Genomic DNA, 13951 nt, shown 5'->3' on the forward strand with positions numbered 1-13951 from the left:
CTTCCCAGGCACAAGGGCGCCATCTCGCGGCCGCGCGGGGTTCAGCAGCGGCCCGGCCGCGCGCGGCGGCACCGGGACCCCGGGACCCCGGGACACCCGGCCCGGACGGGGCTCCTCGGGCGGCACGGCCCGGCACCGGGCCCCGCACGGCTGGGAGGGCCCGCAGAGGGTGACGGGGATACCGCCTGCCGCCAGGGACCACATCCATCCACGGTCACCGTGCCTGGGACAGCATCCTTCCTCGTGATCCCGTCCCTCGTGACAGCATCCGTCTAGGGACACCCCCTCTCCAGCGGCACCTGTCCCGGACAGCATCCGTCCATTGACTCCATCCCTCCACGGACACCACCCCGTGAGATGCCACCCGTCCGGGGAGGGACACTGTGCCCAGGGAGAGCCGAGGGGTCCCCCCTCCTTCCCGGAGGACGCCGGAGGGACGCAGGGCCCCTCTGGTTCCGCTGCCATGTCCTGGAGCAGTGGGACAAAAGCCGGCAGAGGAAAAAGCCTTTGCCAGGTGTTCCTTCTCCTCTCTGGAAAGCAGCGGCATAGGTCACTGTAACCCGCGGGGGAGAGGCAGTGGGACATGGGAGCGGGGGGCAGGTGGGGATGGCACGAGGGGGCAAAGCCCTGTCGAAGTCTTCCATGAAAAAATTAATTCTGATGACTTGAACTGTGCCATGTGGATTGAAAACCTGGCTGAGGGATCATAAACAAAGGGTAATTAGAAGCAGGGGGAGGTGTTTATGGGGTACTGCAGGGATCTAGGTTAGGGCTGCTCTCATTTAATACCCTCATTAATGACCTGGAAGGAGGGAGTAAACTACACATTAATGAATTTGGCAGATGATGCTATGCTGGGAGGTGCTGTGAGCTCCAGCAAGCATAGAAAATTAACACAAAAAAAGGTTCTAGTGAGATTAGAAATATGGGCAGGAAGCAGTGAAAGGAGCTCTGCCTTGGACAGATGTGAGAGAGCACAGCTGGGATGCAAAGGCGAGTAGGAGCGACAGCAGGACAGGCAGTGATGGCCGAGCCAAGCCAAGCCAAGACCCAGAGCAACGCCCCAGAGAAAAGCCTGGGGCCAGGGGTCAGCAAGGGGGACACAGGAGACTGCAGTGCACAGAGGCGGCAGGGACAGGTCAGCCCCTGGCCTGCGGTCCCGCAGGGACGCGCTGGGGGGCTCAGGTGTGGCTGGAGCCGGAGCTCGGGGCTCCCTCGGCACAGACGTGTTGGCGGCAGTTCAGACGGAAGCCACACAAATGATCAAAGGCACGGAGAGACTGATTTCTGAAAGAAGATTAAAAGGCTTAAATATATATATTGCTTGGTTAAGAGCTGTCCATGGGGAGACAAACTAAGAGCCTTACAGATCTGGTTGGAGTAAATAGAGAGGGAGGGAAGGAATTATTTAATAGAGTACAAGGGGCATCACCAGAAGGGATGACAGGAAATGAAGAAATGGAGCATTTAGGTTGAATGTCACCGGGGAAAAAATCCCCTCTGCTGACAGCGAAAATTATGAGGTTGCAACGTGGTTCCCTGGAGGGAGAAAGTTCTGTGGCTTGAGATATTTAAAACCAGACAGGATCAGCCTGAATATAAAGGCGCCTGGGATCAGCGCTGGCAGGGGCCGTGCGGAGGAACAAGAGCTGGGCAGGGATGCACCTCATTTCCCACATCTTTTTCCACTGAAATATTTTTTATGTATCAACCTATAAAAGACCTGCATTTTTTAATTTATTGCATGTATGTATTTCTGCTGCTGTGAATGAAATCACTGACATGATGGATGCTGTGCCGGTCACCTCATAGCCAGGCAGGGCTGAAAAGGCCCTGAAATCAGAGAAACTTCACCTCTGTATGGGTATGGAGGGGGATTAGAGGCAGGTTCGTAACTGGTATGAGGTTGCTGAGTGTAGAACCTGAACAGTGTGTCGTGGCCTGGAGCACAAGGTCTCCACGTTTGGCTTCTGTAGAACACCTCATCTCTCAATGCTTTTCTGCAGGATGCTCTCCAGTTGGCCAAGGAGAAGCCAGGCCACAGCTGGCCAGCTGCGCATCACCTGTAACCTTGGTTAACACTCCATCTTCTCACCTCCAGCTAATGCTCAGTTTGTCAGAGGCTGTGACGGGATCCTTTTGGAACAAAACAAGCATCGATTGCAGCCCCACCTCTTCCCCATCTCCTGCCTCACTGGAGGTCTGTGCGTGCTGTCAACAAAATGGATTAATAGTCCTATTATCAGTTCAGATGGATGGCCAGGGTAAGGAGAAAACATCGCGTCCCAGGGAACTCAAGTAGGCACATTAATAAAGATGCCACACGTTGGCTCTGAAATCTAAAAGCTTCACTCCTCTCCTTGCAACACAATCAGCTTATCCAAAGCCCAGCACTCCTGCTGCAATGCACCTGATGATGCCCTTAGCATCACTGCCTGGTGGCCTGGCTGGGAGGGAGCTGGTGACATGGTGGTCCCCATGTCCCCTTGGCCAAACCCCCTGCAGGAGCTCTCCCTGCAAGCCCATTTTGTAGCACCACCTCATGCTGCTGCTGGGGAGCTGCATCATCCCCCTTGGAGCCAGCTTGATGCCCCTCAGCATCAGGCTGGGGGTCCGGCGGCCACAGGAGGAGGCTGAGGAGCAGAACCATGACCTGTCACTCACCCACCTCATTGCTGGGTCTGGGCAGCGTGGGGCAGAGATCCCGATCTGCCCACGCTGTAGAATAAGGAAAGCTTTGAAGTGTAGGCGAGTGGTGCTGCCCTTTCTTTGAGCACTAATGTGATGATTCCTCTCCAGCCCAGCATTTACAGCTGTCTCTCTCATCCCTGTCAAAAAGTAAATCTCAGCATCTGAAACATGTATATTTAAAATTGTGGTATCAGCGGGCTGGCAAGCCTGGGGGTTTTATTAAACACTCCTTGTGCAGGGAAGAGGGAAAAGGACAAGCAGGGGAATGGCCCTTGCTCACAGACATCTCCTGTTCCTGTCCCTGCCTCTCCTGGATTGTGGGACTGCAGAGGATGGTGGGCTGGGGGGTTCAGTGCCTGCTCTGCATCCCTCCAGAGCCAAGGCTCCCACAGGGCCCTGCACCAGCTGCTGGGAGCCAAGCCACCACTCATCATCTGCTAGAGCCAGGGCGGAGCAAACCACAGCCCAGCACCCCAGTTCTCTGCAGAACTGGAGAGAAAATGCACAAAACAGTTTGAAAATTTGAAATTTGTTTTAAACATCAAAGAGGAACTTTATCTTTTTAATTTTTCAGAACCTTTCTTTTAATTTCGCAGTTCTGAAGTGTTGTTTTTCCCCTTTCCAGCACCTTTTCCTTTTAGCTACTAGGTGAGGTAAAACAAATGATGTAGGTTTATTTTTTCCTTTCTTTGCTTATCCAGTTCTGCACAACTTGAAAGCTTTTCAAAGCATCTGGTGTCAGGAGTTACAGTTTCAGTTTGTGCTTTTTCTTCCCCTAGCAATGTTTCTAATATCACAGTGAAGTAGAAAAAGAAAAAACCTGTAGCATAGAAAAAGGAAATGAAGAAATAGGAAAACTCAGAGCAAAATCCCTAGACCATTCAGCCATGAAACATCTACTGTGTGATGAGAAAGGGAAGCCCTAAATGGAGAAAAATATAAGTTTTTATATTCAGGGGGTGTTTGGAAAATAAAGTATTCAGCTTAGATTTAAACACTTTTTTTTTCTTTCATCTCACAGGAATTCAGTTCCCATTCTCAAGAGGGTTTGGAGTGAGGAGATCTTGGCCAGCTCTGCCCATCAGCCTTCTGAGAGCCAAACTTTATTGAGCATCTTCAGGACTTGCAGACATCTGTCTGTGAAACTCTGTTAGCAGTTTGCACATAATGCAGATAAGAGACCGCTGCTGTAAAATATTGAGTCTTTAGACTATAAAAAACTGTCTTTCTAAGCTGAAATCTAACTTTATTTGTACTCCCGCAATTCCACCCAAGTCAGCAGGGTTTCCTGGCTGTTAGCAAGGGCAGCGTCTGGCACACTCCTTCCACTGAAGAGGTTAAAGTGCCAAAGAGAGGACAACATCACTCTGAGGAATTCGATAAACTCCTATCACTCAACAGTTTAATTCACTTTTACTGATGCAGCATCTTTTATCAAAGGTTACATAATGCTGAATAATCATGAAGCACATAATGCAGAGCCAGACAGGCAGTCATAATCAGATTTAAAGCCTATATTAAAAAAGTGACAGGTGCAGGGCTAATTCTCTGCTCCAAACACTGGTGTCGGTCCAGAAGAAGCCCGCTGGACCCACTCCCAATTTACACAGCCTGCCTGGCAGCACAACGTGGGGAAAGGGGAGGAATAATCAGATGGTGCTTTCTGAAGGTACCTGAGGAGCCAGGCAGGCACATCCTGTGTGAACAAAAGCAGCACAGGGCACAGCGAGGAGCTGGGAAGCGGCTGCCTCTCAGCAGCCGGCACGGGGCAAGAGCAAGGCAAGGGCAGCCAGTATCCCAGAATGGTGTGGGTTGGAAGGGACCTTAGGATCATCTAGTTCCAAACCCCGCCCACGGCCAGGGACACCTTCCACTGTCCCAGGTTGCTCCAAGCCCTGACCAACCTGTCCTTCAACACTCATGGGAATGGGGCATCCATGGCTTCTCTGGGCAGCCTGTGCCAGGGCCTCACCTCCCTCACAGGGAGGAATTTCTTTCTAATTTCTAATCCAAATCTACCCTCTGTCAGTGTGAAGCCATTTCCCCTCGCTCTGTCATTCCATGCCCTTGTCCAAACCCCTCTCCAGCTCTCCTTTAGCCCCTTTAGGTACTGGAAGGTGCTCTAAGGTCTCCCTGGATCTGAGACATGAAGCAAAATATGCTGCACAATTCAGGGGGCTGCAGTAAGTGATACAGCCTTTTCCCCCACCTCACTGGGCTGTGTCCCGCTGGCTGCTGCAGGATCACACCAAAACACTGTACAGCTTGCTTGATTTAATCCCATATCTTGTAAGAAAAGATGACCTGAAGGTCTGAAGAGGGCTGCTGATCACCCCCTGAGTGGCTCCCTGCAGTGCAGTAGCTCACCTGCACCTGGCTGCCTGTGGGGAGACACACATTCCAGCCATGCTGGCTAAATATTTCCCATGCAATCAATTCCAGGGTATAAAACCATCAAACAGGATAACCTTGTGATCAAATGGCCAACAGAGAAAAGTGCTTAATATTACCCACTCCAGATAATGAGCCGTATTTCCAGCTCAGGCCCCAAACACACATCACCATGCGCTAAACGCCCTGCAATTGCCTGCACAACAAGTTAAGCAAAGATTAAAAGCGAGGGGGAGAGAAGAGGGAGGGTAGAAAATGGAGCACAAGGAGACTGGAACGTGTGACATTGGCACACGAGCAGGGAGCGCGGGGAGCAGCTCTGGGGCAGTTCCTGCTGGACCTGCCCTCCACACGGCGTTGGCCGCCTGCCCGCGGTGCAGACCCTGCGTGCTGTCCCCTCGCAGGGGAGGAACAGACGGCCCCAGGCTTTACAAGGCAGCGATGCCACGGATGAATTAAGAGGCAACCAAACCTCTCTCTGCAGGAGACCCGCCTGCTGGGGAAGGTTATCCCAGGTGATGGGACGATCTCTGCACTTTCTAGCCTGCTTACAGATAGCACGTCTTAATTCAGTCTCCAGGTCCCCGCATGGACAAACAGATTGTGAAGGTTGGGGAATAAAGACACCTGGGGAAAGACAGTGATTTAGTGAAACAGAGCAGTGCAGTGTCTGAGTCTGAACGGCACCACAGATAACACAGAGAGCCCAGCCAGCTCTGCACAGCCACTCCAGCAACACCCATCCCATCCTTCAAAACAGTCATGAACAGAGCTAAATCACATGTTCTGCACTTCTCTTTCTACTTTTCTCCCCCTTTTTTCCTGCATGCTACTTAGTCTGCTGCTGACCCCATGCAAGGGGTCAGAGACGCTGCAATTCTTCCATCTTCCGGCACAAACTGGATCCCTGGCACTGGCAGAATGTTGCCAGCTCCCAAACATTCATCTGCCTTTACCCCTGAGCCACAAGCTTCCCGCCCAGCGCGCCAACAGGCAGGATACATTTCTGGGATATACAGCCTCCTGCTGCAGCAATGAACGTCAGCTGGGGGACTGTGGCAGCATTCCTCAGCTGGTGCAATTTGTCCTGGCTCCGGAGCTGGCGATGGAGATCCAACACCAGCTGAGAAGCAGCCGCGGTGCTGAGACCAGGCTCCAGCTCCATCCCACCAAGGTGCCCACAGCAGGGAATCTGGCTCTGGTTCCTCGCTGGTTGTGACTTCACAGCATCCCGTGCTTTGGCATTTCAACGCTGCCTGCCCATATCCCGCACCCAACAGTTGGCACTTCCCTCCTCCCCAGCATCCCCTGCCACTTCTGCAACTGCAGACGCAGGGAAGCTGCAGAATGCACCCATCAAAGCCCCAGCTCTCCCCCAGCATTGCCACGTGGGTCATTTTCACCCATCAAACTGAGATTCACACGGTATGGCTCCCCACCTGCACTGTCTGCAGTGAGCCTGATGTTCCTGCACCACAGCACAGCCGGGCGAGCAGTGGTGTTTGAGCTGAGCTGGGGATGTCAGGGAAAGTGATTCGTCACATAACATTACCTGTGAGAGAAGGCAGAAAAAGCTAGAAAAATGCCTAACAATTGCTGTAATTATGTCCTCTTGAAATGGCTACACGATGTCAGACAAGGGCTGGCATATCTTATCACAACTGAACCTGGGTGGATGCTGTTCCAAGCCAGTGATTAATAGTCTGCAAGGATTTGTTTTGGCATGGTGGAAAAAATGAGTACAGTGTCTCAAAAAGATGCCAGATGGATGGCCTGGAGCAGAGCCCCCCAGCCAGCCACCAGCATGCTGCAGAGCAAGGGCTTGCTCCTTATTTGTGGGATAACAGCATCCTGGCAGGGACCAGCTCCTGCTGCTGCCCCGGCACTCCTCGAGCTGTTCCCAACGCCTGGCAGAGCAGGTGGAATGCTGGATGCAAAGGGGAGTGTGCAGGCAGGGTTGCTGGCTCTGTCCTCCTGCAGCACAGGCTGCTGAGCAGCACAGACAGGTGGAGGCAGCCTTGTCACCATCCCTGCATCAGGTCCTCCTCCACAACAAGTTCCTGGGCCTCATTCCCAACAAGAGTGCCATGACCAAGCCTTTCTTCTGCAGCCCAGGCTGGTCTTCTTCCCCTTCCCCAGCCTGCAGAAATCATTTGCTCTGGGATGATGAGACGTCCCCATCTGGGCAGCCAAAACAGCAGCTGCAGCTCCAGCAGGGCAAAAGCACAAAGCACGGTCCCTTGAGAGGCCACCCACCTGCCCTGGAGCAGGAGTACAGCGTGCCCAGCCTGGGGAGGACCTTCCTTCTCCCCAGAACCCTGGGCAAACGTGCCACCACAGCCAACATGGACCCTGTCCTTCAGAGAAGTGGCAGCAGTACTCATCCAGCATCTCATATCACTCATCCCTTTGGAAAGGAAGAGGCAGATCTTGGCTGTCCATGCCATCAGGTACCAATCTCTCAGTGTCTGCTCATGCCAACATATCCTGATCATGAGGCTCAGGATAAAAGTGAGCCCAGCTGGGCCACAAGATATATTGTATGGATCAGGCTGAGAATCACTTACGCAGTGTTTTATTAACCATAATGGATAGCTGTGCCTGGTAAAATGAGTAATAATCTTGTTTAAGGGCTCGCTCCTGGATCACACAGTGTTGTTGCCAATGCTGCAAACTTTCCTCACTGCTCTGCAGGCCAAATTCTGTCCTAGAGCAAGCAATACCCTGAACAGAAGACTACAAATCAGACAGAAACAGCTTTCTGGGTTTCTTTTTAAGAAATAGAGATAATATGACAGGTAGCATCTTCCATCTCCCAATCCCTCTGATTTTCACCCTTCATCTCATCTCAGTCCATCAGCAGTGCTATCTTACCCAGCACTTACCCAGCCTGCTGCTCCACATCCAGCTCGGGTGTTTCCCTGGGACAGAGCTCTGCCTGGGGTAAATGGTTGGTGGCTAATGGAAGGAAATAGAGGAAAAAGTAATTTACATCAGCTAAGTATTCAGTACACTGTTATTTCGTGATCATCTGTAATTTTAATCTATTAACAGTAAAAGGTGCATCTGTTCCCTGGGTTCATATCGTTTACAGGTAATGTAAGCAAGACCAAGAGACTTATCTCCTGTTTGAGGGCATTTGGGGAAATTTTGTATTTCTGCAGACATGAGTCACCCCTGAAAGCGAGGGTGGCACTTGGGGAGGGACAGCACCCCACCTGATGGAGGAGCTGCCTTTAAAGCGAGACCTGCTCCTGTATGTGACACACCCAGGAGTGCCACTTGGAGCCAGCCAGCCAGGAGGAGCAAGGAGACATCACTGCCATCACCCCAGCTCTGGTGAAGGAGCAGAGGCAGGCAGCAGCCTGGGAACAGACACCCATGCTCTGGGCAGAGCTGGGATCACAGACCCAGGCTTGGGACCAATGGGGAACACTGCAGGATCCCAGAGAAAGCCACGGCCCACAGCTCTCCCTGCACATCTGCCTGACACTTCTCTTCCCTGGGCATAGATAGTGCTGAGAAAAGAGAAAATGGTTTTAAATGGAGAGGAAAGATTTAGATTAGATGTAAGGAAGAATTTCTTTACTCAGAGGGTGGGGAGGCCCTGGCACAGGTTGCCCAGAGAAGCTGTGGCTGCCCCATCCCTGAAAAGGTCCAAGACCTGGTTGGAAGTGGCAGTGGGCAAAATCGCCCAGTGGAAGGTGTCCCTGCCTATGGCCTTTGGTTTCCAACCCAAGCCTTTCTGTGATTCCCTGGTTCTCCACACACCGTCCAGGGCCCTCCTGCAGCTGAGCCATGACTGTCGCTCAGGGCACCGAGCTCTCCTGCAGCCAGGGAACCAATACCCATTAAAGTTAAGGCAGGCACCGCGTTCAAAGGGAAAAGCAGCAATTACAGCCGAGACCCTGCGCCAGTTACGTGATACACTACGTGAAACACGCCCTTCACGGTAGGGATCTAATGCATACCGCGACCCTGCCAGCATTATTTACTTTAATTAGCGAGCTAATCAGCTGTCGGCGCTGTGGAGCCAGGTATGGCAGTGGGTGGCAGCTGAGGGTCCCAGCGGAGGCAGCCGGCAGCTGCAGACCCGCGCAGCCCGCGCCGGGCACCCCTCGGCCGCTGCCAAGCTCGGAGCGTGCGGCTGCGGGACTCAGCTGTCCTTCCCCATCCGTCTGCCCATCGCTGAAGGCCTGAGCAGCCAGAGACCAAGATCGGATTTCCAGCAGAATGATTCCAGAAGAACGAAAACAGAGCTCGCTGAAATTCCGCCTGCCTTTGCAAACAAAGCCGGCTGCTGCTCCGGGCTGGGTGTCCCAGCTCTGCCCGCACAGCCGGGCGCTCGGCTGGACCGCACACAGCCGGCAACAGCCCCGCACGGCCTCCTGTAAACGACAAATTAAACCAAATAAATGCTAATGAGGTCTTTTGCAGTGCATGCAAATGCCGTGGGGACCATCCTCTTTAACACGAGCTGGTTCCCCACCCCTCAGGGAGCCTCCTTTAAACTCTGTTTTCTCCCAAGCCCTGGACGGTATCTTCCCTTTCCTGGCTGCTGCCGAGGCCAGCAGCACAGACGGCTGTCCCCTGCTGCCCTCCCCGAGGGGATGCTCCTGCCCGGACCTGGAAGTGGAACAGTCTCCCTGGGATTTTGACTAAGACCCCTATCTCCAGAAATCACAGCCACCCCCAGCAGCTCTGCCCAGCAGGCTCTGGCTGCTCCTGTCATTCCAGCACTGAGATTTTCATGGCTTTGGGCACCGCAGAACCTGAGCTGGAACGGACAGAGCTGGTTTAGGTATTCAGCAAATTTGCAGCAAACGGTTTATTGGAAACATTTAGCCCTCTTTCTGTTCGTTAATGAAGTTCAAACGTACTTTGATTTTCTTCATATTTGCTCATTATTTGAAATTGCACAGGGATGCTTTAATGGGGATGTTCTGGAGTGGGGACAGCCTGCCCGTTGTTCCAAGGCAGGCAGCAGCCACAGCACGTCCCTGCTCCAGCCCCGACACGCTCTGCGGGATGGAAACCTGGCAAGGATTCAGGCTCCTACCACCGCCCCCCAGACCTCCTCTTCCGCAGGCTTTGCTGCAAGCAGACTTTGCTCCAGACGCAGCAGCGCTTGCTGAGAGCAATTTAAAAGGGTTTGCAAACACCAGCATGGCTCTTATTGAAACAAATATCCACCAATCTGCGTCACAATCCAACAGCACCAGCTCTGGGAAAGATCACGGCTCCCCAGCTGATTTGGGCACGGTGTCATGGCAGCAGCCTTGGAGCAGCTTGGCCACAGGCAGCCTCCTGCCAGTCTTGCCTGTGCCACAGGGCAAGAGGGGACACACCCCATGACCAAAATGTTCCCTGTGGTGGGAGCACCGAAGCCCAGAGAGAAGGTCAAGCGCACATTCTCCACCCTCACAACAATTCCTGCATGGATAACAAAGCTCCACGAATGTGAGGCTACCGCACAGGTAAGGAAAGGCAGAGCAGGGTCATGAGATGTCTCCTTCCCCTGCTGCTTCAGCCATCCCTGACCTGGGCCAGGAGGTCTGAGGTGCCCCTGGCTGGTGTGATCAGAAGAGAGAACTGCGGGGTAAGACACAAACCCCTTGTTAATCCTGTTACCCCAAGAACTATTGGTGCCACTGCCACGCCTCCCAAACTGCAGAAGGGCCCACCAGACTTAGCAGAGCTACCCTGCCCCAGCTGGGGGACGAGCACCACCACAGGGAGTTTCCAAACAAGGAGCCGACACCGACCAGAAAAAGGGTTTTGTGTGAATGCTCCCAGCCATTGCCAAAACTTCTGTAGGCTGAATATTCCAGACCTGCTGTGATATTCGGGTTACTTCACGTACGTTGCACAATCCCAGTTTATTTTGGGAATTACATGGTGATGGATAGCTAGATGTAAGGAAAGGCCATTATAGGCTATAAAAAGCTGCACAGTCTTCCTGACTGCTCTGTGCTCTGTGACAAACCATCTGCTTCTCCTGCACCTCCCTCTGTTTATCCTGCTCAGCTCAGCTGAAATTAAAATTGACAAAAGCAATTTCTCCCGATCAAGTTAGAAAGATAAGGAGAGCGGCTGCTGCACACAGTGCCATAGAAACCTGGGCTACTCCAGCACTTCTTCCTCCTCCCTGTGCACCAGCTCAGCCTCTGAAGTGAAGTGCCCAGCTGCAGTGGGAAGATCCTCCTGCTCCCGTCAAAGGAGAAACACAGATGGATTTAGCCACGGGAGATCAATCTCACAAACACAGCACTGAGAAGGAGTTTTGTTTTATTCGTGTTCTGATCCCCTCCCCTTGGATTCAGAAGTACAAAGTGGCCCCTTTGATTAGAAAAGCACATTTGGATGAATTTGGAATTATTTCCTGTTCAAGGGAAAGGAAGGGTAAAGGCAACATATTTTCTTGGAGAACATTTCTGGGGCATTTGAGAACCTTCTAGGTTATATTTACACTGCTAAAGCACTTTTCAGATCAAAGCACTCTGAAAAATATGGGTCCAGGCTGCAGACACAGCTGTAGCTCAGCTTTGGCACCAAGGATTCAGTCCCACAGCCTCTGACAATACACCTGGCATGGGGCTGCAAAAGCTGTAGGATGGAACAGAGCCCCTCATCACCTCCTGGCACCTCTCCTCAAAGCGCTGGGGTACAACTTTGCCCCTTTGAGCCCGGCAGGGTCAGCTCCTGGAACCTATTTGCATCCCACAGTGCCACTCCGCTCAGGCAGAAGCCAGGAGCCGGAGGCAGGGAGTGCCGCTCTTAAAAGACGAGGGACCTTCATATTTCTACATCCAATTTCTTTAGACATGTTAATAGCACAAGGCCTTTTTTCTCTGAGATGCAGGAACAGCTGCTCAAGTCTCCACTGAATTAAGCTAAGGGCAAGTTTTACGTTTTGAAGAGAGATTTTTTTGGGTCTGGTATTTTTCTTTCAAACCTGAGAGCAAAGAAAGACATCACAAAAACATCAAGCTGCAAGACATGCCATTTTCCCTGTGCTGGTATAACTCAAGAATCGCTAAACAAAACCGCAGTCCATGTTCCTGACAAATTCCCCAGTGGGCTGAGTAAAGCCTGGAGAAATTCCACCCCAGAAGGTAATTACTTTCTTTTTTTTTTCCCTTCCTGAAGTTATTAGAGTTGCAGGAAGGCCTTGCAACAGAAGCACCTTGGATCACAGGAGCAGCAGCCCTCTATGTGCTGGAGCTCACTGCATGGGCTGCAGGTGCCAGTCTTTGCAGGGCGATGCAGCAAAGTGAGGGGACAATCAGATGTCACAACCCTTCTGCCCACTAAAGGCACAGGTAGAAACCTCCGGGGTCAAAGATGAGGCCAAGGAGCACTCTAGGTGGGAGCAGGAACCTCACTGACACAGACTGCACCTCTTGCAGGCATGCATGGCTCCATGGCCACCTCTCACGGCAAAGAAAATCTCCGTCAGCTCAGGTGAAACAGGAACAGAGGGTGCCTTGGTTCCCAGCCAGCACTTAACCTCCCCCCTCTATTGTACTGCAGTTACGTAGGAAGTGCTGGGGCCTCACAGCTGGAGCAGGCACCACAGTGCTGCAGCCAGAGCTGCTGACACTCACTGCCAACAGTTAATCAAGATTCATCAAGATTCATCAACTGCTCTGATTGCATTACACATCAAGGGGCAGATAATGCCGATAAACCTCTCTGCAGCGAGGCCAAAACAGAGCGACCACGCCAGCAAATCAATAGAGCCACTCTGGATTTGCATAGGATGCATTACCTTAGGATCTGGATCTGCTCCTGGGTTTGTCCAGGATAAGCAAGATTAGATCTGGATCAATCCCAGGCTTACTGGGGCTAAGCAAGATTAGACCACAATCAGCCTCCGTATTGATCATATAATTTGTCACTACTATGCTTGGGAAAAACTCACCCCGTGCAGATGACAGAGGCTGCCCTGGCACGAGGGGGTGGCAATGCCAGCCCCGCTCCCCTCGCCACGTTCATTAGACGTGTCACTCAGTCAGCACTGTCATTGTTTTCTGTGATAAAGTACTTAAAATTCAGCAGTGCGCTCTTCCCCACATTTAAATAGGAACAGAGATTTACACCCAGACATATATTATGCATTAAAACCGTACTTTAAGAGTTGGAGTAAGGATTCACCTGGCTCCTCATTTATCTGCAGCTCTGCCAAGCAGCAGCCCAGGAGTGCTCGCAGCCGAGCCAGAGGGACCACAGCAGAGCGATGGCACACAGAGGGGCAGCGTGAGGCCTGGGAGGGGAGGCTGGGCAGAAGGCAGCCAGGTACACAAAGAGAGTGGGGAATGACCCACAGCACCACTGCCTGACGGCATCTGCTGGCACAGGTGACATTTTGGTGCCTGGGATAGGGATGTGGCTTCATCTAGAGCTTGCTAAGCTCCCCTGGGATTTTGAAGGGTTTGATGATTACAATAACTGGTTGGGGTTTTTTTTGCGTCAGCTGCTTTTTATGCATCCCTGACTGTAGGAGTTAGAAGGAATCAAAGACTTTCAAACCGTCTGGCAGCTCTGGGGCCCACAGCCCACTGCAAGGAGGGAGGCGAGGGAAGAGCTCTGCTGGCCTCTGAAGTCTGCTTCTCCTCAGGGAGCAGTGGGAAGTTATTTCTGCAATATTGAAGCTGGATCAACCAAGGAGGAGATGACATGAGATTAATGAAATAATCATTCTCTGTGGGCTGAGCGGGGAGCAGGGCAGGATATTGCCCTGGCAATGCTCCTGGCAGCAAGCTGAGCACCAAGCAGGGAAACTAGAGGCACCAGCCTTCTGCCCCAAACTTTTCCCTCCAGCAGCAAGGACTTCTGTCTGCATCTTTCCTCTGCCTTGTACCCTCCT

This window comes from Corvus kubaryi, unplaced genomic scaffold, assembly GCF_017639235.1.
Source record: "Corvus kubaryi isolate FWS band 111438036 unplaced genomic scaffold, C.kubaryi_AGA036_p1.0 37322, whole genome shotgun sequence".
NCBI lineage: Eukaryota > Metazoa > Chordata > Aves > Passeriformes > Corvidae > Corvus > Corvus kubaryi.